Below are 24,542 nucleotides of genomic sequence, written 5' to 3'. Positions count from 1 at the left end.
AATTCTAGATGTTATCACACCTGTGGTCACTGCAGCAGCAGGTGAATCCACTTTGTCCAAAAGGGATCTATTCCATTCAATTGCAAATGATCTAGATAAGACAGAGAACTGCAGCACGGGGACATAGCCGAGTTGGTCAGGTTGAGTGGTGATGAGTTTGCTATTTGGATGAATAAAGAAAGTCAAAAGTGTGAAAGATAAAAAACAAAAGGAGGAAGTGTGAAAAGTGAATGGGCCAAATTGAGGTGCATATGAAGACGTATGCTTTCTTCCAATTCATTAAATCGGGCTAATATGAATCAGGTGAATTGAGTTCTGCTTTTGGAAACTGGGTTAAGAAGGGGTGCACCGTTCCTGGAGGTACTGCAATACCAGGTCAATGCGTGGAGTGGACAGAGCAAGCTCTTTTTCCATCTCCCTGTTCTAAAAATCCATTTAATATATGGTCCCCAGATAGGGGACGTATCAGATATTAAACTGATAAGAACAGATACTACACTTGATCTTAGCCAAAAGGCCGAGAAGCGATAACCAGAATTGGTTTGGGCCTCGAGTGGCACCCTGGCCTATGCCGGACACATCTTAGGGAGAGAGAGCGAGAGGGAGACAAACCCACGCCTACACAAGACATTTTGTCACCCAAGCCAACCCTTGAAAAGGCTGCTTTGCAGAGCCAAAACAAGAAGAATGGTGCGTTTTGCAGCCGCCGCCCACTGCAATGAATCTGAATAACTCCTCCTTTAGGGCGCAAGCAACTCCCCTCCCCCTTGCAGTCTTTCCAATTCACGATACAAAAAGACGGACAGGACAGGTTGCCTGACTTTCCGTCACTGCCACCCTTTGCCATCCTTACCCGTAGAAAGCCCTTTCATCATCCCCAAACCCTAATCTTTTCCCTTTCCTTCCCAGCCCCCAAACCCTGCCCTCTGTACCTTTCTCACCACCCGCTTCCCTTCTCCTGTCATCCCCCTACCACCCGGGAAAAAAAGAGATTGCCCCCTCCTTCCACTAGCCCACCCTCCCACCCAAAGAACAACTTCTTCTGCGCAGCTTGTTTTCTAGGCAGCAGCGCTATTGTGATGTCATCGGGGGGCATTGTGACAAGCCGCCAGTGTTCCGTCTCTTCATGTTGTGCACAGTTCAAACGGAAAATACATCAACAGGCAGACTACAGAAAAGCTTACTATCAAAGGTTAGAGGGGGGCTTTCTCAGAGGGCTTTTTACAGTTTTTCTATTCCCAATTAGCCGTTTAAGTGTACTTATTGAAAGTAGTAATTCTTTCATAGGCCGCCCTTTCTTAGTATTTGACGTTCCTTATATTGCGGTATGAGGCTTCGCAGTAGGTTGCAAACATTCATCACCCATGACTGTCCCCAATTGAGCTCAGAAGCTCAATGTCTATCATGACCTCTCTTTTAGAATGTCCAAGAGCAAGCAAACTATTCCTCCAGGAGAGGGCGCCAACAGACTACTAAAGAGATCATCATTACTCAAAGAAAACCCCAAAAACCAATGCATGATAGGAATAAACAGGTAACTTTCTTTGGAGTGGAAGCGGAGAGATCGCACCAGATGCCAATTCTAGATGTTATCACACCTGTGGTCACTGCAGCAGCAGGTGAATCCACTTTGTCCAAAAGGGATCTATTCCATTCAATTGCAAATGATCTAGATAAGACAGAGAACTGCAGCACGGGGACATAGCCGAGTTGGTCAGGTTGAGTGGTGATGAGTTTGCTATTTGGATGAATAAAGAAAGTCAAAAGTGTGAAAGATAAAAAACAAAAGGAGGAAGTGTGAAAAGTGAATGGGCCAAATTGAGGTGCATATGAAGACGTATGCTTTCTTCCAATTCATTAAATCGGGCTAATATGAATCAGGTGAATTGAGTTCTGCTTTTGGAAACTGGGTTAAGAAGGGGTGCACCGTTCCTGGAGGTACTGCAATACCAGGTCAATGCGTGGAGTGGACAGAGCAAGCTCTTTTTCCATCTCCCTGTTCTAAAAATCCATTTAATATATGGTCCCCAGATAGGGGACGTATCAGATATTAAACTGATAAGAACAGATACTACACTTGATCTTAGCCAAAAGGCCGAGAAGCGATAACCAGAATTGGTTTGGGCCTCGAGTGGCACCCTGGCCTATGCCGGACACATCTTAGGGAGAGAGAGCGAGAGGGAGACAAACCCACGCCTACACAAGACATTTTGTCACCCAAGCCAACCCTTGAAAAGGCTGCTTTGCAGAGCCAAAACAAGAAGAATGGTGCGTTTTGCAGCCGCCGCCCACTGCAATGAATCTGAATAACTCCTCCTTTAGGGCGCAAGCAACTCCCCTCCCCCTTGCAGTCTTTCCAATTCACGATACAAAAAGACGGACAGGACAGGTTGCCTGACTTTCCGTCACTGCCACCCTTTGCCATCCTTACCCGTAGAAAGCCCTTTCATCATCCCCAAACCCTAATCTTTTCCCTTTCCTTCCCAGCCCCCAAACCCTGCCCTCTGTACCTTTCTCACCACCCGCTTCCCTTCTCCTGTCATCCCCCTACCACCCGGGAAAAAAAGAGATTGCCCCCTCCTTCCACTAGCCCACCCTCCCACCCAAAGAACAACTTCTTCTGCGCAGCTTGTTTTCTAGGCAGCAGCGCTATTGTGATGTCATCGGGGGGCATTGTGACAAGCCGCCAGTGTTCCGTCTCTTCATGTTGTGCACAGTTCAAACGGAAAATACATCAACAGGCAGACTACAGAAAAGCTTACTATCAAAGGTTAGAGGGGGGCTTTCTCAGAGGGCTTTTTACAGTTTTTCTATTCCCAATTAGCCGTTTAAGTGTACTTATTGAAAGTAGTAATTCTTTCATAGGCCGCCCTTTCTTAGTATTTGACGTTCCTTATATTGCGGTATGAGGCTTCGCAGTAGGTTGCAAACATTCATCACCCATGACTGTCCCCAATTGAGCTCAGAAGCTCAATGTCTATCATGACCTCTCTTTTAGAATGTCCAAGAGCAAGCAAACTATTCCTCCAGGAGAGGGCGCCAACAGACTACTAAAGAGATCATCATTACTCAAAGAAAACCCCAAAAACCAATGCATGATAGGAATAAACAGGTAACTTTCTTTGGAGTGGAAGCGGAGAGATCGCACCAGATGCCAATTCTAGATGTTATCACACCTGTGGTCACTGCAGCAGCAGGTGAATCCACTTTGTCCAAAAGGGATCTATTCCATTCAATTGCAAATGATCTAGATAAGACAGAGAACTGCAGCACGGGGACATAGCCGAGTTGGTCAGGTTGAGTGGTGATGAGTTTGCTATTTGGATGAATAAAGAAAGTCAAAAGTGTGAAAGATAAAAATCAAAAGGAGGAAGTGTGAAAAGTGAATGGGCCAAATTGAGGTGCATATGAAGACGTATGCTTTCTTTCAATTCATTAAATCGGGCTAATATGAATCAGGTGAATTGAGTTCTGCTTTTGGAAACTGGGTTAAGAAGGGGTGCACCGTTCCTGGAGGTACTGCAATACCAGGTCAATGCGTGGAGTGGACAGAGCAAGCTCTTTTTCCATCTCCCTGTTCTAAAAATCCATTTAATATATGGTCCCCAGATAGGGGACGTATCAGATATTAAACTGATAAGAACAGATACTACACTTGATCTTAGCCAAAAGGCCGAGAAGCGATAACCAGAATTGGTTTGGGCCTCGAGTGGCACCCTGGCCTATGCCGGACACATCTTAGGGAGAGAGAGCGAGAGGGAGACAAACCCACGCCTACACAAGACATTTTGTCACCCAAGCCAACCCTTGAAAAGGCTGCTTTGCAGAGCCAAAACAAGAAGAATGGTGCGTTTTGCAGCCGCCGCCCACTGCAATGAATCTGAATAACTCCTCCTTTAGGGCGCAAGCAACTCCCCTCCCCCTTGCAGTCTTTCCAATTCACGATACAAAAAGACGGACAGGACAGGTTGCCTGACTTTCCGTCACTGCCACCCTTTGCCATCCTTACCCGTAGAAAGCCCTTTCATCATCCCCAAACCCTAATCTTTTCCCTTTCCTTCCCAGCCCCCAAACCCTGCCCTCTGTACCTTTCTCACCACCCGCTTCCCTTCTCCTGTCATCCCCCTACCACCCGGGAAAAAAAGAGATTGCCCCCTCCTTCCACTAGCCCACCCTCCCACCCAAAGAACAACTTCTTCTGCGCAGCTTGTTTTCTAGGCAGCAGCGCTATTGTGATGTCATCGGGGGGCATTGTGACAAGCCGCCAGTGTTCCGTCTCTTCATGTTGTGCACAGTTCAAACGGAAAATACATCAACAGGCAGACTACAGAAAAGCTTACTATCAAAGGTTAGAGGGGGGCTTTCTCAGAGGGCTTTTTACAGTTTTTCTATTCCCAATTAGCCGTTTAAGTGTACTTATTGAAAGTAGTAATTCTTTCATAGGCCGCCCTTTCTTAGTATTTGACGTTCCTTATATTGCGGTATGAGGCTTCGCAGTAGGTTGCAAACATTCATCACCCATGACTGTCCCCAATTGAGCTCAGAAGCTCAATGTCTATCATGACCTCTCTTTTAGAATGTCCAAGAGCAAGCAAACTATTCCTCCAGGAGAGGGCGCCAACAGACTACTAAAGAGATCATCATTACTCAAAGAAAACCCCAAAAACCAATGCATGATAGGAATAAACAGGTAACTTTCTTTGGAGTGGAAGCGGAGAGATCGCACCAGATGCCAATTCTAGATGTTATCACACCTGTGGTCACTGCAGCAGCAGGTGAATCCACTTTGTCCAAAAGGGATCTATTCCATTCAATTGCAAATGATCTAGATAAGACAGAGAACTGCAGCACGGGGACATAGCCGAGTTGGTCAGGTTGAGTGGTGATGAGTTTGCTATTTGGATGAATAAAGAAAGTCAAAAGTGTGAAAGATAAAAAACAAAAGGAGGAAGTGTGAAAAGTGAATGGGCCAAATTGAGGTGCATATGAAGACGTATGCTTTCTTCCAATTCATTAAATCGGGCTAATATGAATCAGGTGAATTGAGTTCTGCTTTTGGAAACTGGGTTAAGAAGGGGTGCACCGTTCCTGGAGGTACTGCAATACCAGGTCAATGCGTGGAGTGGACAGAGCAAGCTCTTTTTCCATCTCCCTGTTCTAAAAATCCATTTAATATATGGTCCCCAGATAGGGGACGTATCAGATATTAAACTGATAAGAACAGATACTACACTTGATCTTAGCCAAAAGGCCGAGAAGCGATAACCAGAATTGGTTTGGGCCTCGAGTGGCACCCTGGCCTATGCCGGACACATCTTAGGGAGAGAGAGCGAGAGGGAGACAAACCCACGCCTACACAAGACATTTTGTCACCCAAGCCAACCCTTGAAAAGGCTGCTTTGCAGAGCCAAAACAAGAAGAATGGTGCGTTTTGCAGCCGCCGCCCACTGCAATGAATCTGAATAACTCCTCCTTTAGGGCGCAAGCAACTCCCCTCCCCCTTGCAGTCTTTCCAATTCACGATACAAAAAGACGGACAGGACAGGTTGCCTGACTTTCCGTCACTGCCACCCTTTGCCATCCTTACCCGTAGAAAGCCCTTTCATCATCCCCAAACCCTAATCTTTTCCCTTTCCTTCCCAGCCCCCAAACCCTGCCCTCTGTACCTTTCTCACCACCCGCTTCCCTTCTCCTGTCATCCCCCTACCACCCGGGAAAAAAAGAGATTGCCCCCTCCTTCCACTAGCCCACCCTCCCACCCAAAGAACAACTTCTTCTGCGCAGCTTGTTTTCTAGGCAGCAGCGCTATTGTGATGTCATCGGGGGGCATTGTGACAAGCCGCCAGTGTTCCGTCTCTTCATGTTGTGCACAGTTCAAACGGAAAATACATCAACAGGCAGACTACAGAAAAGCTTACTATCAAAGGTTAGAGGGGGGCTTTCTCAGAGGGCTTTTTACAGTTTTTCTATTCCCAATTAGCCGTTTAAGTGTACTTATTGAAAGTAGTAATTCTTTCATAGGCCGCCCTTTCTTAGTATTTGACGTTCCTTATATTGCGGTATGAGGCTTCGCAGTAGGTTGCAAACATTCATCACCCATGACTGTCCCCAATTGAGCTCAGAAGCTCAATGTCTATCATGACCTCTCTTTTAGAATGTCCAAGAGCAAGCAAACTATTCCTCCAGGAGAGGGCGCCAACAGACTACTAAAGAGATCATCATTACTCAAAGAAAACCCCAAAAACCAATGCATGATAGGAATAAACAGGTAACTTTCTTTGGAGTGGAAGCGGAGAGATCGCACCAGATGCCAATTCTAGATGTTATCACACCTGTGGTCACTGCAGCAGCAGGTGAATCCACTTTGTCCAAAAGGGATCTATTCCATTCAATTGCAAATGATCTAGATAAGACAGAGAACTGCAGCACGGGGACATAGCCGAGTTGGTCAGGTTGAGTGGTGATGAGTTTGCTATTTGGATGAATAAAGAAAGTCAAAAGTGTGAAAGATAAAAAACAAAAGGAGGAAGTGTGAAAAGTGAATGGGCCAAATTGAGGTGCATATGAAGACGTATGCTTTCTTCCAATTCATTAAATCGGGCTAATATGAATCAGGTGAATTGAGTTCTGCTTTTGGAAACTGGGTTAAGAAGGGGTGCACCGTTCCTGGAGGTACTGCAATACCAGGTCAATGCGTGGAGTGGACAGAGCAAGCTCTTTTTCCATCTCCCTGTTCTAAAAATCCATTTAATATATGGTCCCCAGATAGGGGACGTATCAGATATTAAACTGATAAGAACAGATACTACACTTGATCTTAGCCAAAAGGCCGAGAAGCGATAACCAGAATTGGTTTGGGCCTCGAGTGGCACCCTGGCCTATGCCGGACACATCTTAGGGAGAGAGAGCGAGAGGGAGACAAACCCACGCCTACACAAGACATTTTGTCACCCAAGCCAACCCTTGAAAAGGCTGCTTTGCAGAGCCAAAACAAGAAGAATGGTGCGTTTTGCAGCCGCCGCCCACTGCAATGAATCTGAATAACTCCTCCTTTAGGGCGCAAGCAACTCCCCTCCCCCTTGCAGTCTTTCCAATTCACGATACAAAAAGACGGACAGGACAGGTTGCCTGACTTTCCGTCACTGCCACCCTTTGCCATCCTTACCCGTAGAAAGCCCTTTCATCATCCCCAAACCCTAATCTTTTCCCTTTCCTTCCCAGCCCCCAAACCCTGCCCTCTGTACCTTTCTCACCACCCGCTTCCCTTCTCCTGTCATCCCCCTACCACCCGGGAAAAAAAGAGATTGCCCCCTCCTTCCACTAGCCCACCCTCCCACCCAAAGAACAACTTCTTCTGCGCAGCTTGTTTTCTAGGCAGCAGCGCTATTGTGATGTCATCGGGGGGCATTGTGACAAGCCGCCAGTGTTCCGTCTCTTCATGTTGTGCACAGTTCAAACGGAAAATACATCAACAGGCAGACTACAGAAAAGCTTACTATCAAAGGTTAGAGGGGGGCTTTCTCAGAGGGCTTTTTACAGTTTTTCTATTCCCAATTAGCCGTTTAAGTGTACTTATTGAAAGTAGTAATTCTTTCATAGGCCGCCCTTTCTTAGTATTTGACGTTCCTTATATTGCGGTATGAGGCTTCGCAGTAGGTTGCAAACATTCATCACCCATGACTGTCCCCAATTGAGCTCAGAAGCTCAATGTCTATCATGACCTCTCTTTTAGAATGTCCAAGAGCAAGCAAACTATTCCTCCAGGAGAGGGCGCCAACAGACTACTAAAGAGATCATCATTACTCAAAGAAAACCCCAAAAACCAATGCATGATAGGAATAAACAGGTAACTTTCTTTGGAGTGGAAGCGGAGAGATCGCACCAGATGCCAATTCTAGATGTTATCACACCTGTGGTCACTGCAGCAGCAGGTGAATCCACTTTGTCCAAAAGGGATCTATTCCATTCAATTGCAAATGATCTAGATAAGACAGAGAACTGCAGCACGGGGACATAGCCGAGTTGGTCAGGTTGAGTGGTGATGAGTTTGCTATTTGGATGAATAAAGAAAGTCAAAAGTGTGAAAGATAAAAAACAAAAGGAGGAAGTGTGAAAAGTGAATGGGCCAAATTGAGGTGCATATGAAGACGTATGCTTTCTTCCAATTCATTAAATCGGGCTAATATGAATCAGGTGAATTGAGTTCTGCTTTTGGAAACTGGGTTAAGAAGGGGTGCACCGTTCCTGGAGGTACTGCAATACCAGGTCAATGCGTGGAGTGGACAGAGCAAGCTCTTTTTCCATCTCCCTGTTCTAAAAATCCATTTAATATATGGTCCCCAGATAGGGGACGTATCAGATATTAAACTGATAAGAACAGATAATAATAATAATAATAATAATTTTATTCATTTATATAGCGCTATTAATTCCATAGCACTTTACATACATTGGCAACACTGTCCCCGTTGGGGCTCACAATCTAGAGTCCCTATCTGTATGTCTTTGGAATGTGGGAGGAAACCGGAGTACCCGGAGGAAACCCACGCAAACACGGGGAGAACATACAAACTCCTTGCAGATGGTGTCCTTGGTGGGATTTGAACCCAGGACCCCAGCGCTGCAAGACTGCAGTGCTAGCCACTGAGCCACCGTGCCGCCCTACACTTGATCTTAGCCAAAAGGCCGAGAAGCGATAACCAGAATTGGTTTGGGCCTCGAGTGGCACCCTGGCCTATGCCGGACACATCTTAGGGAGAGAGAGCGAGAGGGAGACAAACCCACGCCTACACAAGACATTTTGTCACCCAAGCCAACCCTTGAAAAGGCTGCTTTGCAGAGCCAAAACAAGAAGAATGGTGCGTTTTGCAGCCGCCGCCCACTGCAATGAATCTGAATAACTCCTCCTTTAGGGCGCAAGCAACTCCCCTCCCCCTTGCAGTCTTTCCAATTCACGATACAAAAAGACGGACAGGACAGGTTGCCTGACTTTCCGTCACTGCCACCCTTTGCCATCCTTACCCGTAGAAAGCCCTTTCATCATCCCCAAACCCTAATCTTTTCCCTTTCCTTCCCAGCCCCCAAACCCTGCCCTCTGTACCTTTCTCACCACCCGCTTCCCTTCTCCTGTCATCCCCCTACCACCCGGGAAAAAAAGAGATTGCCCCCTCCTTCCACTAGCCCACCCTCCCACCCAAAGAACAACTTCTTCTGCGCAGCTTGTTTTCTAGGCAGCAGCGCTATTGTGATGTCATCGGGGGGCATTGTGACAAGCCGCCAGTGTTCCGTCTCTTCATGTTGTGCACAGTTCAAACGGAAAATACATCAACAGGCAGACTACAGAAAAGCTTACTATCAAAGGTTAGAGGGGGGCTTTCTCAGAGGGCTTTTTACAGTTTTTCTATTCCCAATTAGCCGTTTAAGTGTACTTATTGAAAGTAGTAATTCTTTCATAGGCCGCCCTTTCTTAGTATTTGACGTTCCTTATATTGCGGTATGAGGCTTCGCAGTAGGTTGCAAACATTCATCACCCATGACTGTCCCCAATTGAGCTCAGAAGCTCAATGTCTATCATGACCTCTCTTTTAGAATGTCCAAGAGCAAGCAAACTATTCCTCCAGGAGAGGGCGCCAACAGACTACTAAAGAGATCATCATTACTCAAAGAAAACCCCAAAAACCAATGCATGATAGGAATAAACAGGTAACTTTCTTTGGAGTGGAAGCGGAGAGATCGCACCAGATGCCAATTCTAGATGTTATCACACCTGTGGTCACTGCAGCAGCAGGTGAATCCACTTTGTCCAAAAGGGATCTATTCCATTCAATTGCAAATGATCTAGATAAGACAGAGAACTGCAGCACGGGGACATAGCCGAGTTGGTCAGGTTGAGTGGTGATGAGTTTGCTATTTGGATGAATAAAGAAAGTCAAAAGTGTGAAAGATAAAAAACAAAAGGAGGAAGTGTGAAAAGTGAATGGGCCAAATTGAGGTGCATATGAAGACGTATGCTTTCTTCCAATTCATTAAATCGGGCTAATATGAATCAGGTGAATTGAGTTCTGCTTTTGGAAACTGGGTTAAGAAGGGGTGCACCGTTCCTGGAGGTACTGCAATACCAGGTCAATGCGTGGAGTGGACAGAGCAAGCTCTTTTTCCATCTCCCTGTTCTAAAAATCCATTTAATATATGGTCCCCAGATAGGGGACGTATCAGATATTAAACTGATAAGAACAGATACTACACTTGATCTTAGCCAAAAGGCCGAGAAGCGATAACCAGAATTGGTTTGGGCCTCGAGTGGCACCCTGGCCTATGCCGGACACATCTTAGGGAGAGAGAGCGAGAGGGAGACAAACCCACGCCTACACAAGACATTTTGTCACCCAAGCCAACCCTTGAAAAGGCTGCTTTGCAGAGCCAAAACAAGAAGAATGGTGCGTTTTGCAGCCGCCGCCCACTGCAATGAATCTGAATAACTCCTCCTTTAGGGCGCAAGCAACTCCCCTCCCCCTTGCAGTCTTTCCAATTCACGATACAAAAAGACGGACAGGACAGGTTGCCTGACTTTCCGTCACTGCCACCCTTTGCCATCCTTACCCGTAGAAAGCCCTTTCATCATCCCCAAACCCTAATCTTTTCCCTTTCCTTCCCAGCCCCCAAACCCTGCCCTCTGTACCTTTCTCACCACCCGCTTCCCTTCTCCTGTCATCCCCCTACCACCCGGGAAAAAAAGAGATTGCCCCCTCCTTCCACTAGCCCACCCTCCCACCCAAAGAACAACTTCTTCTGCGCAGCTTGTTTTCTAGGCAGCAGCGCTATTGTGATGTCATCGGGGGGCATTGTGACAAGCCGCCAGTGTTCCGTCTCTTCATGTTGTGCACAGTTCAAACGGAAAATACATCAACAGGCAGACTACAGAAAAGCTTACTATCAAAGGTTAGAGGGGGGCTTTCTCAGAGGGCTTTTTACAGTTTTTCTATTCCCAATTAGCCGTTTAAGTGTACTTATTGAAAGTAGTAATTCTTTCATAGGCCGCCCTTTCTTAGTATTTGACGTTCCTTATATTGCGGTATGAGGCTTCGCAGTAGGTTGCAAACATTCATCACCCATGACTGTCCCCAATTGAGCTCAGAAGCTCAATGTCTATCATGACCTCTCTTTTAGAATGTCCAAGAGCAAGCAAACTATTCCTCCAGGAGAGGGCGCCAACAGACTACTAAAGAGATCATCATTACTCAAAGAAAACCCCAAAAACCAATGCATGATAGGAATAAACAGGTAACTTTCTTTGGAGTGGAAGCGGAGAGATCGCACCAGATGCCAATTCTAGATGTTATCACACCTGTGGTCACTGCAGCAGCAGGTGAATCCACTTTGTCCAAAAGGGATCTATTCCATTCAATTGCAAATGATCTAGATAAGACAGAGAACTGCAGCACGGGGACATAGCCGAGTTGGTCAGGTTGAGTGGTGATGAGTTTGCTATTTGGATGAATAAAGAAAGTCAAAAGTGTGAAAGATAAAAAACAAAAGGAGGAAGTGTGAAAAGTGAATGGGCCAAATTGAGGTGCATATGAAGACGTATGCTTTCTTCCAATTCATTAAATCGGGCTAATATGAATCAGGTGAATTGAGTTCTGCTTTTGGAAACTGGGTTAAGAAGGGGTGCACCGTTCCTGGAGGTACTGCAATACCAGGTCAATGCGTGGAGTGGACAGAGCAAGCTCTTTTTCCATCTCCCTGTTCTAAAAATCCATTTAATATATGGTCCCCAGATAGGGGACGTATCAGATATTAAACTGATAAGAACAGATACTACACTTGATCTTAGCCAAAAGGCCGAGAAGCGATAACCAGAATTGGTTTGGGCCTCGAGTGGCACCCTGGCCTATGCCGGACACATCTTAGGGAGAGAGAGCGAGAGGGAGACAAACCCACGCCTACACAAGACATTTTGTCACCCAAGCCAACCCTTGAAAAGGCTGCTTTGCAGAGCCAAAACAAGAAGAATGGTGCGTTTTGCAGCCGCCGCCCACTGCAATGAATCTGAATAACTCCTCCTTTAGGGCGCAAGCAACTCCCCTCCCCCTTGCAGTCTTTCCAATTCACGATACAAAAAGACGGACAGGACAGGTTGCCTGACTTTCCGTCACTGCCACCCTTTGCCATCCTTACCCGTAGAAAGCCCTTTCATCATCCCCAAACCCTAATCTTTTCCCTTTCCTTCCCAGCCCCCAAACCCTGCCCTCTGTACCTTTCTCACCACCCGCTTCCCTTCTCCTGTCATCCCCCTACCACCCGGGAAAAAAAGAGATTGCCCCCTCCTTCCACTAGCCCACCCTCCCACCCAAAGAACAACTTCTTCTGCGCAGCTTGTTTTCTAGGCAGCAGCGCTATTGTGATGTCATCGGGGGGCATTGTGACAAGCCGCCAGTGTTCCGTCTCTTCATGTTGTGCACAGTTCAAACGGAAAATACATCAACAGGCAGACTACAGAAAAGCTTACTATCAAAGGTTAGAGGGGGGCTTTCTCAGAGGGCTTTTTACAGTTTTTCTATTCCCAATTAGCCGTTTAAGTGTACTTATTGAAAGTAGTAATTCTTTCATAGGCCGCCCTTTCTTAGTATTTGACGTTCCTTATATTGCGGTATGAGGCTTCGCAGTAGGTTGCAAACATTCATCACCCATGACTGTCCCCAATTGAGCTCAGAAGCTCAATGTCTATCATGACCTCTCTTTTAGAATGTCCAAGAGCAAGCAAACTATTCCTCCAGGAGAGGGCGCCAACAGACTACTAAAGAGATCATCATTACTCAAAGAAAACCCCAAAAACCAATGCATGATAGGAATAAACAGGTAACTTTCTTTGGAGTGGAAGCGGAGAGATCGCACCAGATGCCAATTCTAGATGTTATCACACCTGTGGTCACTGCAGCAGCAGGTGAATCCACTTTGTCCAAAAGGGATCTATTCCATTCAATTGCAAATGATCTAGATAAGACAGAGAACTGCAGCACGGGGACATAGCCGAGTTGGTCAGGTTGAGTGGTGATGAGTTTGCTATTTGGATGAATAAAGAAAGTCAAAAGTGTGAAAGATAAAAAACAAAAGGAGGAAGTGTGAAAAGTGAATGGGCCAAATTGAGGTGCATATGAAGACGTATGCTTTCTTCCAATTCATTAAATCGGGCTAATATGAATCAGGTGAATTGAGTTCTGCTTTTGGAAACTGGGTTAAGAAGGGGTGCACCGTTCCTGGAGGTACTGCAATACCAGGTCAATGCGTGGAGTGGACAGAGCAAGCTCTTTTTCCATCTCCCTGTTCTAAAAATCCATTTAATATATGGTCCCCAGATAGGGGACGTATCAGATATTAAACTGATAAGAACAGATACTACACTTGATCTTAGCCAAAAGGCCGAGAAGCGATAACCAGAATTGGTTTGGGCCTCGAGTGGCACCCTGGCCTATGCCGGACACATCTTAGGGAGAGAGAGCGAGAGGGAGACAAACCCACGCCTACACAAGACATTTTGTCACCCAAGCCAACCCTTGAAAAGGCTGCTTTGCAGAGCCAAAACAAGAAGAATGGTGCGTTTTGCAGCCGCCGCCCACTGCAATGAATCTGAATAACTCCTCCTTTAGGGCGCAAGCAACTCCCCTCCCCCTTGCAGTCTTTCCAATTCACGATACAAAAAGACGGACAGGACAGGTTGCCTGACTTTCCGTCACTGCCACCCTTTGCCATCCTTACCCGTAGAAAGCCCTTTCATCATCCCCAAACCCTAATCTTTTCCCTTTCCTTCCCAGCCCCCAAACCCTGCCCTCTGTACCTTTCTCACCACCCGCTTCCCTTCTCCTGTCATCCCCCTACCACCCGGGAAAAAAAGAGATTGCCCCCTCCTTCCACTAGCCCACCCTCCCACCCAAAGAACAACTTCTTCTGCGCAGCTTGTTTTCTAGGCAGCAGCGCTATTGTGATGTCATCGGGGGGCATTGTGACAAGCCGCCAGTGTTCCGTCTCTTCATGTTGTGCACAGTTCAAACGGAAAATACATCAACAGGCAGACTACAGAAAAGCTTACTATCAAAGGTTAGAGGGGGGCTTTCTCAGAGGGCTTTTTACAGTTTTTCTATTCCCAATTAGCCGTTTAAGTGTACTTATTGAAAGTAGTAATTCTTTCATAGGCCGCCCTTTCTTAGTATTTGACGTTCCTTATATTGCGGTATGAGGCTTCGCAGTAGGTTGCAAACATTCATCACCCATGACTGTCCCCAATTGAGCTCAGAAGCTCAATGTCTATCATGACCTCTCTTTTAGAATGTCCAAGAGCAAGCAAACTATTCCTCCAGGAGAGGGCGCCAACAGACTACTAAAGAGATCATCATTACTCAAAGAAAACCCCAAAAACCAATGCATGATAGGAATAAACAGGTAACTTTCTTTGGAGTGGAAGCGGAGAGATCGCACCAGATGCCAATTCTAGATGTTATCACACCTGTGGTCACTGCAGCAGCAGGTGAATCCACTTTGTCCAAAAGGGATCTATTCCATTCAATTGCAAATGATCTAGATAAGACAGAGAACTGCAGCACGGGGACATAGCCGAGTTGGTCAGGTTGAGTGGTGATGAGTTTGCTATTTGGATGAATAAAGAAAGTCAAAAGTGTGAAAGATAAAAAACAAAAGGAGGAAGTGTGAAAAGTGAATGGGCCAAATTGAGGTGCATATGAAGACGTATGCTTTCTTCCAATTCATTAAATCGGGCTAATATGAATCAGGTGAATTGAGTTCTGCTTTTGGAAACTGGGTTAAGAAGGGGTGCACCGTTCCTGGAGGTACTGCAATACCAGGTCAATGCGTGGAGTGGACAGAGCAAGCTCTTTTTCCATCTCCCTGTTCTAAAAATCCATTTAATATATGGTCCCCAGATAGGGGACGTATCAGATATTAAACTGATAAGAACAGATACTACACTTGATCTTAGCCAAAAGGCCGAGAAGCGATAACCAGAATTGGTTTGGGCCTCGAGTGGCACCCTGGCCTATGCCGGACACATCTTAGGGAGAGAGAGCGAGAGGGAGACAAACCCACGCCTACACAAGACATTTTGTCACCCAAGCCAACCCTTGAAAAGGCTGCTTTGCAGAGCCAAAACAAGAAGAATGGTGCGTTTTGCAGCCGCCGCCCACTGCAATGAATCTGAATAACTCCTCCTTTAGGGCGCAAGCAACTCCCCTCCCCCTTGCAGTCTTTCCAATTCACGATACAAAAAGACGGACAGGACAGGTTGCCTGACTTTCCGTCACTGCCACCCTTTGCCATCCTTACCCGTAGAAAGCCCTTTCATCATCCCCAAACCCTAATCTTTTCCCTTTCCTTCCCAGCCCCCAAACCCTGCCCTCTGTACCTTTCTCACCACCCGCTTCCCTTCTCCTGTCATCCCCCTACCACCCGGGAAAAAAAGAGATTGCCCCCTCCTTCCACTAGCCCACCCTCCCACCCAAAGAACAACTTCTTCTGCGCAGCTTGTTTTCTAGGCAGCAGCGCTATTGTGATGTCATCGGGGGGCATTGTGACAAGCCGCCAGTGTTCCGTCTCTTCATGTTGTGCACAGTTCAAACGGAAAATACATCAACAGGCAGACTACAGAAAAGCTTACTATCAAAGGTTAGAGGGGGGCTTTCTCAGAGGGCTTTTTACAGTTTTTCTATTCCCAATTAGCCGTTTAAGTGTACTTATTGAAAGTAGTAATTCTTTCATAGGCCGCCCTTTCTTAGTATTTGACGTTCCTTATATTGCGGTATGAGGCTTCGCAGTAGGTTGCAAACATTCATCACCCATGACTGTCCCCAATTGAGCTCAGAAGCTCAATGTCTATCATGACCTCTCTTTTAGAATGTCCAAGAGCAAGCAAACTATTCCTCCAGGAGAGGGCGCCAACAGACTACTAAAGAGATCATCATTACTCAAAGAAAACCCCAAAAACCAATGCATGATAGGAATAAACAGGTAACTTTCTTTGGAGTGGAAGCGGAGAGATCGCACCAGATGCCAATTCTAGATGTTATCACACCTGTGGTCACTGCAGCAGCAGGTGAATCCACTTTGTCCAAAAGGGATCTATTCCATTCAATTGCAAATGATCTAGATAAGACAGAGAACTGCAGCACGGGGACATAGCCGAGTTGGTCAGGTTGAGTGGTGATGAGTTTGCTATTTGGATGAATAAAGAAAGTCAAAAGTGTGAAAGATAAAAAACAAAAGGAGGAAGTGTGAAAAGTGAATGGGCCAAATTGAGGTGCATATGAAGACGTATGCTTTCTTCCAATTCATTAAATCGGGCTAATATGAATCAGGTGAATTGAGTTCTGCTTTTGGAAACTGGGTTAAGAAGGGGTGCACCGTTCCTGGAGGTACTGCAATACCAGGTCAATGCGTGGAGTGGACAGAGCAAGCTCTTTTTCCATCTCCCTGTTCTAAAAATCCATTTAATATATGGTCCCCAGATAGGGGACGTATCAGATATTAAACTGATAAGAACAGATACTACACTTGATCTTAGCCAAAAGGCCGAGAAGCGATAACCAGAATTGGTTTGGGCCTCGAGTGGCACCCTGGCCTATGCCGGACACATCTTAGGGAGAGAGAGCGAGAGGGAGACAAACCCACGCCTACACAAGACATTTTGTCACCCAAGCCAACCCTTGAAAAGGCTGCTTTGCAGAGCCAAAACAAGAAGAATGGTGCGTTTTGCAGCCGCCGCCCACTGCAATGAATCTGAATAACTCCTCCTTTAGGGCGCAAGCAACTCCCCTCCCCCTTGCAGTCTTTCCAATTCACGATACAAAAAGACGGACAGGACAGGTTGCCTGACTTTCCGTCACTGCCACCCTTTGCCATCCTTACCCGTAGAAAGCCCTTTCATCATCCCCAAACCCTAATCTTTTCCCTTTCCTTCCCAGCCCCCAAACCCTGCCCTCTGTACCTTTCTCACCACCCGCTTCCCTTCTCCTGTCATCCCCCTACCACCCGGGAAAAAAAGAGATTGCCCCCTCCTTCCACTAGCCCACCCTCCCACCCAAAGAACAACTTCTTCTGCGCAGCTTGTTTTCTAGGCAGCAGCGCTATTGTGATGTCATCGGGGGGCATTGTGACAAGCCGCCAGTGTTCCGTCTCTTCATGTTGTGCACAGTTCAAACGGAAAATACATCAACAGGCAGACTACAGAAAAGCTTACTATCAAAGGTTAGAGGGGGGCTTTCTCAGAGGGCTTTTTACAGTTTTTCTATTCCCAATTAGCCGTTTAAGTGTACTTATTGAAAGTAGTAATTCTTTCATAGGCCGCCCTTTCTTAGTATTTGACGTTCCTTATATTGCGGTATGAGGCTTCGCAGTAGGTTGCAAACATTCATCACCCATGACTGTCCCCAATTGAGCTCAGAAGCTCAATGTCTATCATGACCTCTCTTTTAGAATGTCCAAGAGCAAGCAAACTATTCCTCCAGGAGAGGGCGCCAACAGACTACTAAAGAGATCATCATTACTCAAAGAAAACCCCAAAAACCAATGCATGATAGGAATAAACAGGTAACTTTCTTTGGAGTGGAAGCGGAGAGATCGCACCAGATGCCAATTCTAGATGTTATCACACCTGTGGTCACTGCAGCAGCAGGTGAATCCACTTTGTCCAAAAGGGATCTATTCCATTCAATTGCAAATGATCTAGATAAGACAGAGAACTGCAGCACGGGGACATAGCCGAGTTGGTCAGGTTGAGTGGTGATGAGTTTGCTATTTGGATGAATAAAGAAAGTCAAAAGTGTGAAAGATAAAAAACAAAAGGAGGAAGTGTGAAAAGTGAATGGGCCAAATTGAGGTGCATATGAAGACGTATGCTTTCTTCCAATTCATTAAATCGGGCTAATATGAATCAGGTGAATTGAATTCTGCTTTTGGAAACTGGGTTAAGAAGGGGTGCACCGTTCCTGGAGGTACTGCAATACCAGGTCAATGCGTGGAGTGGACAGAGCAAGCTCTTTTTCCATCTCCCTGTTCTAAAAATCCATTTAATATATGGTCCCCAGATAGGGGACGTATCAGATATTAAACTGATAAGAACAGATACTACACTTGATCTTAGCCAAAAGGCCGAGAAGCGATAACCAGAATTGGTTTGGGCCTCGAGTGGCACCCTGGCCTATGCCGGACACATCTTAGGGAGAGAGAGCGAGAGGGAGACAAACCCACGCCTACACAAGACATTTTGTCACCCAAGCCAACCCTTGAAAAGGCTGCTTTGCAGAGCCAAAACAAGAAGAATGGTGCGTTTTGCAGCCGCCGCCCACTGCAATGAATCTGAATAACTCCTCCTTTAGGGCGCAAGCAACTCCCCTCCCCCTTGCAGTCTTTCCAATTCACGATACAAAAAGACGGACAGGACAGGTTGCCTGACTTTCCGTCACTGCCACCCTTTGCCATCCTTACCCGTAGAAAGCCCTTTCATCATCCCCAAACCCTAATCTTTTCCCTTTCCTTCCCAGCCCCCAAACCCTGCCCTCTGTACCTTTCTCACCACCCGCTTCCCTTCTCCTGTCATCCCCCTACCACCCGGGAAAAAAAGAGATTGCCCCCTCCTTCCACTAGCCCACCCTCCCACCCAAAGAACAACTTCTTCTGCGCAGCTTGTTTTCTAGGCAGCAGCGCTATTGTGATGTCATCGGGGGGCATTGTGACAAGCCGCCAGTGTTCCGTCTCTTCATGTTGTGCACAGTTCAAACGGAAAATACATCAACAGGCAGACTACAGAAAAGCTTACTATCAAAGGTTAGAGGGGGGCTTTCTCAGAGGGCTTTTTACAGTTTTTCTATTCCCAATTAGCCGTTTAAGTGTACTTATTGAAAGTAGTAATTCTTTCATAGGCCGCCCTTTCTTAGTATTTGACGTTCCTTATATTGCGGTATGAGGCTTCGCAGTAGGTTGCAAACATTCATCACCCATGACTGTCCCCAATTGAGCTCAGAAGCTCAATGTCTATCATGACCTCTCTTTTAGAATGTCCAAGAGCAAGCAAACTATTCCTCCAGGAGAGGGCGCCAACAGACTACTAAAGAGATCATCATTACTCAAAGAAAACCCCAAAAACCAATGCATGATAGGAATAAACAGGTAACTTTCTTTGGAGTGGAAGCGGAGAGATCGCACCAGATGCCAATTCTAGATGTTATCACACCTGTGGTCACTGCAGCAGCAGGTGAATCCACTTTGTCCAAAAGGGATCTATTCCATTCAATTGCAAATGATCTAGATAAGACAGAGAACTGCAGCACGGGGACATAGCCGAGTTGGTCAGGTTGAGTGGTGATGAGTTTGCTATTTGGATGAATAAAGAAAGTCAAAAGTGTGAAAGATAAAAAACAAAAGGAGGAAGTGTGAAAAGTGAATGGGCCAAATTGAGGTGCATATGAAGACGTATGCTTTCTTCCAATTCATTAAATCGGGCTAATATGAATCAGGTGAATTGAGTTCTGCTTTTGGAAACTGGGTTAAGAAGGGGTGCACCGTTCCTGGAGGTACTGCAATACCAGGTCAATGCGTGGAGTGGACAGAGCAAGCTCTTTTTCCATCTCCCTGTTCTAAAAATCCATTTAATATATGGTCCCCAGATAGGGGACGTATCAGATATTAAACTGATAAGAACAGATACTACACTTGATCTTAGCCAAAAGGCCGAGAAGCGATAACCAGAATTGGTTTGGGCCTCGAGTGGCACCCTGGCCTATGCCGGACACATCTTAGGGAGAGAGAGCGAGAGGGAGACAAACCCACGCCTACACAAGACATTTTGTCACCCAAGCCAACCCTTGAAAAGGCTGCTTTGCAGAGCCAAAACAAGAAGAATGGTGCGTTTTGCAGCCGCCGCCCACTGCAATGAATCTGAATAACTCCTCCTTTAGGGCGCAAGCAACTCCCCTCCCCCTTGCAGTCTTTCCAATTCACGATACAAAAAGACGGACAGGACAGGTTGCCTGACTTTCCGTCACTGCCACCCTTTGCCATCCTTACCCGTAGAAAGCCCTTTCATCATCCCCAAACCCTAATCTTTTCCCTTTCCTTCCCAGCCCCCAAACCCTGCCCTCTGTACCTTTCTCACCACCCGCTTCCCTTCTCCTGTCATCCCCCTACCACCCGGGAAAAAAAGAGATTGCCCCCTCCTTCCACTAGCCCACCCTCCCACCCAAAGAACAACTTCTTCTGCGCAGCTTGTTTTCTAGGCAGCAGCGCTATTGTGATGTCATCGGGGGGCATTGTGACAAGCCGCCAGTGTTCCGTCTCTTCATGTTGTGCACAGTTCAAACGGAAAATACATCAACAGGCAGACTACAGAAAAGCTTACTATCAAAGGTTAGAGGGGGGCTTTCTCAGAGGGCTTTTTACAGTTTTTCTATTCCCAATTAGCCGTTTAAGTGTACTTATTGAAAGTAGTAATTCTTTCATAGGCCGCCCTTTCTTAGTATTTGACGTTCCTTATATTGCGGTATGAGGCTTCGCAGTAGGTTGCAAACATTCATCACCCATGACTGTCCCCAATTGAGCTCAGAAGCTCAATGTCTATCATGACCTCTCTTTTAGAATGTCCAAGAGCAAGCAAACTATTCCTCCAGGAGAGGGCGCCAACAGACTACTAAAGAGATCATCATTACTCAAAGAAAACCCCAAAAACCAATGCATGATAGGAATAAACAGGTAACTTTCTTTGGAGTGGAAGCGGAGAGATCGCACCAGATGCCAATTCTAGATGTTATCACACCTGTGGTCACTGCAGCAGCAGGTGAATCCACTTTGTCCAAAAGGGATCTATTCCATTCAATTGCAAATGATCTAGATAAGACAGAGAACTGCAGCACGGGGACATAGCCGAGTTGGTCAGGTTGAGTGGTGATGAGTTTGCTATTTGGATGAATAAAGAAAGTCAAAAGTGTGAAAGATAAAAAACAAAAGGAGGAAGTGTGAAAAGTGAATGGGCCAAATTGAGGTGCATATGAAGACGTATGCTTTCTTCCAATTCATTAAATCGGGCTAATATGAATCAGGTGAATTGAGTTCTGCTTTTGGAAACTGGGTTAAGAAGGGGTGCACCGTTCCTGGAGGTACTGCAATACCAGGTCAATGCGTGGAGTGGACAGAGCAAGCTCTTTTTCCATCTCCCTGTTCTAAAAATCCATTTAATATATGGTCCCCAGATAGGGGACGTATCAGATATTAAACTGATAAGAACAGATACTACACTTGATCTTAGCCAAAAGGCCGAGAAGCGATAACCAGAATTGGTTTGGGCCTCGAGTGGCACCCTGGCCTATGCCGGACACATCTTAGGGAGAGAGAGCGAGAGGGAGACAAACCCACGCCTACACAAGACATTTTGTCACCCAAGCCAACCCTTGAAAAGGCTGCTTTGCAGAGCCAAAACAAGAAGAATGGTGCGTTTTGCAGCCGCCGCCCACTGCAATGAATCTGAATAACTCCTCCTTTAGGGCGCAAGCAACTCCCCTCCCCCTTGCAGTCTTTCCAATTCACGATACAAAAAGACGGACAGGACAGGTTGCCTGACTTTCCGTCACTGCCACCCTTTGCCATCCTTACCCGTAGAAAGCCCTTTCATCATCCCCAAACCCTAATCTTTTCCCTTTCCTTCCCAGCCCCCAAACCCTGCCCTCTGTACCTTTCTCACCACCCGCTTCCCTTCTCCTGTCATCCCCCTACCACCCGGGAAAAAAAGAGATTGCCCCCTCCTTCCACTAGCCCACCCTCCCACCCAAAGAACAACTTCTTCTGCGCAGCTTGTTTTCTAGGCAGCAGCGCTATTGTGATGTCATCGGGGGGCATTGTGACAAGCCGCCAGTGTTCCGTCTCTTCATGTTGTGCACAGTTCAAACGGAAAATACATCAACAGGCAGACTACAGAAAAGCTTACTATCAAAGGTTAGAGGGGGGCTTTCTCAGAGGGCTTTTTACAGTTTTTCTATTCCCAATTAGCCGTTTAAGTGTACTTATTGAAAGTAGTAATTCTTTCATAGGCCGCCCTTTCTTAGTATTTGACGTTCCTTATATTGCGGTATGAGGCTTCGCAGTAGGTTGCAAACATTCATCACCCATGACTGTCCCCAATTGAGCTCAGAAGCTCAATGTCTATCATGACCTCTCTTTTAGAATGTCCAAGAGCAAGCAAACTATTCCTCCAGGAGAGGGCGCCAACAGACTACTAAAGAGATCATCATTACTCAAAGAAAACCCCAAAAACCAATGCATGATAGGAATAAACAGGTAACTTTCTTTGGAGTGGAAGCGGAGAGATCGCACCAGATGCCAATTCTAGATGTTATCACACCTGTGGTCACTGCAGCAGCAGGTGAATCCACTTTGTCCAAAAGGGATCTATTCCATTCAATTGCAAATGATCTAGATAAGACAGAGAACTGCAGCACGGGGACATAGCCGAGTTGGTCAGGTTGAGTGGTGATGAGTTTGCTATTTGGATGAATAAAGAAAGTCAAAAGTGTGAAAGATAAAAAACAAAAGGAGGAAGTGTGAAAAGTGAATGGGCCAAATTGAGGTGCATATGAAGACGTATGCTTTCTTCCAATTCATTAAATCGGGCTAATATGAATCAGGTGAATTGAGTTCTGCTTTTGGAAACTGGGTTAAGAAGGGGTGCACCGTTCCTGGAGGTACTGCAATACCAGGTCAATGCGTGGAGTGGACAGAGCAAGCTCTTTTTCCATCTCCCTGTTCTAAAAATCCATTTAATATATGGTCCCCAGATAGGGGACGTATCAGATATTAAACTGATAAGAACAGATACTACACTTGATCTTAGCCAAAAGGCCGAGAAGCGATAACCAGAATTGGTTTGGGCCTCGAGTGGCACCCTGGCCTATGCCGGACACATCTTAGGGAGAGAGAGCGAGAGGGAGACAAACCCACGCCTACACAAGACATTTTGTCACCCAAGCCAACCCTTGAAAAGGCTGCTTTGCAGAGCCAAAACAAGAAGAATGGTGCGTTTTGCAGCCGCCGCCCACTGCAATGAATCTGAATAACTCCTCCTTTAGGGCGCAAGCAACTCCCCTCCCCCTTGCAGTCTTTCCAATTCACGATACAAAAAGACGGACAGGACAGGTTGCCTGACTTTCCGTCACTGCCACCCTTTGCCATCCTTACCCGTAGAAAGCCCTTTCATCATCCCCAAACCCTAATCTTTTCCCTTTCCTTCCCAGCCCCCAAACCCTGCCCTCTGTACCTTTCTCACCACCCGCTTCCCTTCTCCTGTCATCCCCCTACCACCCGGGAAAAAAAGAGATTGCCCCCTCCTTCCACTAGCCCACCCTCCCACCCAAAGAACAACTTCTTCTGCGCAGCTTGTTTTCTAGGCAGCAGCGCTATTGTGATGTCATCGGGGGGCATTGTGACAAGCCGCCAGTGTTCCGTCTCTTCATGTTGTGCACAGTTCAAACGGAAAATACATCAACAGGCAGACTACAGAAAAGCTTACTATCAAAGGTTAGAGGGGGGCTTTCTCAGAGGGCTTTTTACAGTTTTTCTATTCCCAATTAGCCGTTTAAGTGTACTTATTGAAAGTAGTAATTCTTTCATAGGCCGCCCTTTCTTAGTATTTGACGTTCCTTATATTGCGGTATGAGGCTTCGCAGTAGGTTGCAAACATTCATCACCCATGACTGTCCCCAATTGAGCTCAGAAGCTCAATGTCTATCATGACCTCTCTTTTAGAATGTCCAAGAGCAAGCAAACTATTCCTCCAGGAGAGGGCGCCAACAGACTACTAAAGAGATCATCATTACTCAAAGAAAACCCCAAAAACCAATGCATGATAGGAATAAACAGGTAACTTTCTTTGGAGTGGAAGCGGAGAGATCGCACCAGATGCCAATTCTAGATGTTATCACACCTGTGGTCACTGCAGCAGCAGGTGAATCCACTTTGTCCAAAAGGGATCTATTCCATTCAATTGCAAATGATCTAGATAAGACAGAGAACTGCAGCACGGGGACATAGCCGAGTTGGTCAGGTTGAGTGGTGATGAGTTTGCTATTTGGATGAATAAAGAAAGTCAAAAGTGTGAAAGATAAAAAACAAAAGGAGGAAGTGTGAAAAGTGAATGGGCCAAATTGAGGTGCATATGAAGACGTATGCTTTCTTCCAATTCATTAAATCGGGCTAATATGAATCAGGTGAATTGAGTTCTGCTTTTGGAAACTGGGTTAAGAAGGGGTGCACCGTTCCTGGAGGTACTGCAATACCAGGTCAATGCGTGGAGTGGACAGAGCAAGCTCTTTTTCCATCTCCCTGTTCTAAAAATCCATTTAATATATGGTCCCCAGATAGGGGACGTATCAGATATTAAACTGATAAGAACAGATACTACACTTGATCTTAGCCAAAAGGCCGAGAAGCGATAACCAGAATTGGTTTGGGCCTCGAGTGGCACCCTGGCCTATGCCGGACACATCTTAGGGAGAGAG

The 24,542-nt window shown here is 46.3% G+C and overlaps 16 non-coding genes across 16 annotated transcripts; all 16 read right to left on the bottom strand.

Annotated features, from left to right (window-relative positions):
- Nucleotides 1-338: 338 nt before the first annotated feature.
- Nucleotides 339-529, bottom strand: LOC142261037 (U2 spliceosomal RNA). The gene has a single exon (XR_012728838.1). It is a non-coding gene; the product is annotated as a U2 spliceosomal RNA (small nuclear RNA).
- A 1,387-nt stretch (nucleotides 530-1,916) lies between these two features.
- LOC142261036 (U2 spliceosomal RNA) lies at nucleotides 1,917-2,107 on the bottom strand. The gene has a single exon (XR_012728837.1). It is a non-coding gene; the product is annotated as a U2 spliceosomal RNA (small nuclear RNA).
- A 1,387-nt stretch (nucleotides 2,108-3,494) lies between these two features.
- Nucleotides 3,495-3,685, bottom strand: LOC142261035 (U2 spliceosomal RNA). Its single transcript, XR_012728836.1, has one exon. It is a non-coding gene; the product is annotated as a U2 spliceosomal RNA (small nuclear RNA).
- A 1,387-nt stretch (nucleotides 3,686-5,072) lies between these two features.
- Nucleotides 5,073-5,263, bottom strand: LOC142261034 (U2 spliceosomal RNA). The gene has a single exon (XR_012728835.1). It is a non-coding gene; the product is annotated as a U2 spliceosomal RNA (small nuclear RNA).
- Nucleotides 5,264-6,650: 1,387 nt separating this feature from the next.
- Nucleotides 6,651-6,841, bottom strand: LOC142261032 (U2 spliceosomal RNA). The gene has a single exon (XR_012728833.1). It is a non-coding gene; the product is annotated as a U2 spliceosomal RNA (small nuclear RNA).
- Nucleotides 6,842-8,228: 1,387 nt separating this feature from the next.
- LOC142260858 (U2 spliceosomal RNA) lies at nucleotides 8,229-8,413 on the bottom strand. Its single transcript, XR_012728715.1, has one exon. It is a non-coding gene; the product is annotated as a U2 spliceosomal RNA (small nuclear RNA).
- A 1,671-nt stretch (nucleotides 8,414-10,084) lies between these two features.
- LOC142261031 (U2 spliceosomal RNA) lies at nucleotides 10,085-10,275 on the bottom strand. The gene has a single exon (XR_012728832.1). It is a non-coding gene; the product is annotated as a U2 spliceosomal RNA (small nuclear RNA).
- A 1,387-nt stretch (nucleotides 10,276-11,662) lies between these two features.
- Nucleotides 11,663-11,853, bottom strand: LOC142261029 (U2 spliceosomal RNA). The gene has a single exon (XR_012728831.1). It is a non-coding gene; the product is annotated as a U2 spliceosomal RNA (small nuclear RNA).
- A 1,387-nt stretch (nucleotides 11,854-13,240) lies between these two features.
- Nucleotides 13,241-13,431, bottom strand: LOC142261028 (U2 spliceosomal RNA). Its single transcript, XR_012728830.1, has one exon. It is a non-coding gene; the product is annotated as a U2 spliceosomal RNA (small nuclear RNA).
- Nucleotides 13,432-14,818: 1,387 nt separating this feature from the next.
- Nucleotides 14,819-15,009, bottom strand: LOC142261027 (U2 spliceosomal RNA). The gene has a single exon (XR_012728829.1). It is a non-coding gene; the product is annotated as a U2 spliceosomal RNA (small nuclear RNA).
- A 1,387-nt stretch (nucleotides 15,010-16,396) lies between these two features.
- Nucleotides 16,397-16,587, bottom strand: LOC142261026 (U2 spliceosomal RNA). Its single transcript, XR_012728828.1, has one exon. It is a non-coding gene; the product is annotated as a U2 spliceosomal RNA (small nuclear RNA).
- Nucleotides 16,588-17,974: 1,387 nt separating this feature from the next.
- On the bottom strand, nucleotides 17,975-18,165 carry LOC142261025 (U2 spliceosomal RNA). The gene has a single exon (XR_012728827.1). It is a non-coding gene; the product is annotated as a U2 spliceosomal RNA (small nuclear RNA).
- A 1,387-nt stretch (nucleotides 18,166-19,552) lies between these two features.
- Nucleotides 19,553-19,743, bottom strand: LOC142261024 (U2 spliceosomal RNA). Its single transcript, XR_012728826.1, has one exon. It is a non-coding gene; the product is annotated as a U2 spliceosomal RNA (small nuclear RNA).
- Nucleotides 19,744-21,130: 1,387 nt separating this feature from the next.
- Nucleotides 21,131-21,321, bottom strand: LOC142261023 (U2 spliceosomal RNA). Its single transcript, XR_012728825.1, has one exon. It is a non-coding gene; the product is annotated as a U2 spliceosomal RNA (small nuclear RNA).
- A 1,387-nt stretch (nucleotides 21,322-22,708) lies between these two features.
- On the bottom strand, nucleotides 22,709-22,899 carry LOC142261022 (U2 spliceosomal RNA). Its single transcript, XR_012728824.1, has one exon. It is a non-coding gene; the product is annotated as a U2 spliceosomal RNA (small nuclear RNA).
- A 1,387-nt stretch (nucleotides 22,900-24,286) lies between these two features.
- Nucleotides 24,287-24,477, bottom strand: LOC142261020 (U2 spliceosomal RNA). Its single transcript, XR_012728822.1, has one exon. It is a non-coding gene; the product is annotated as a U2 spliceosomal RNA (small nuclear RNA).
- Nucleotides 24,478-24,542: the final 65 nt, after the last annotated feature.

The sequence above is a fragment of the Anomaloglossus baeobatrachus genome, unplaced genomic scaffold, assembly GCF_048569485.1.
Source record: "Anomaloglossus baeobatrachus isolate aAnoBae1 unplaced genomic scaffold, aAnoBae1.hap1 Scaffold_201, whole genome shotgun sequence".
Taxonomy (NCBI): domain Eukaryota; kingdom Metazoa; phylum Chordata; class Amphibia; order Anura; family Aromobatidae; genus Anomaloglossus; species Anomaloglossus baeobatrachus.
This window is presented reverse-complemented; position numbering and strand designations above follow the sequence as displayed.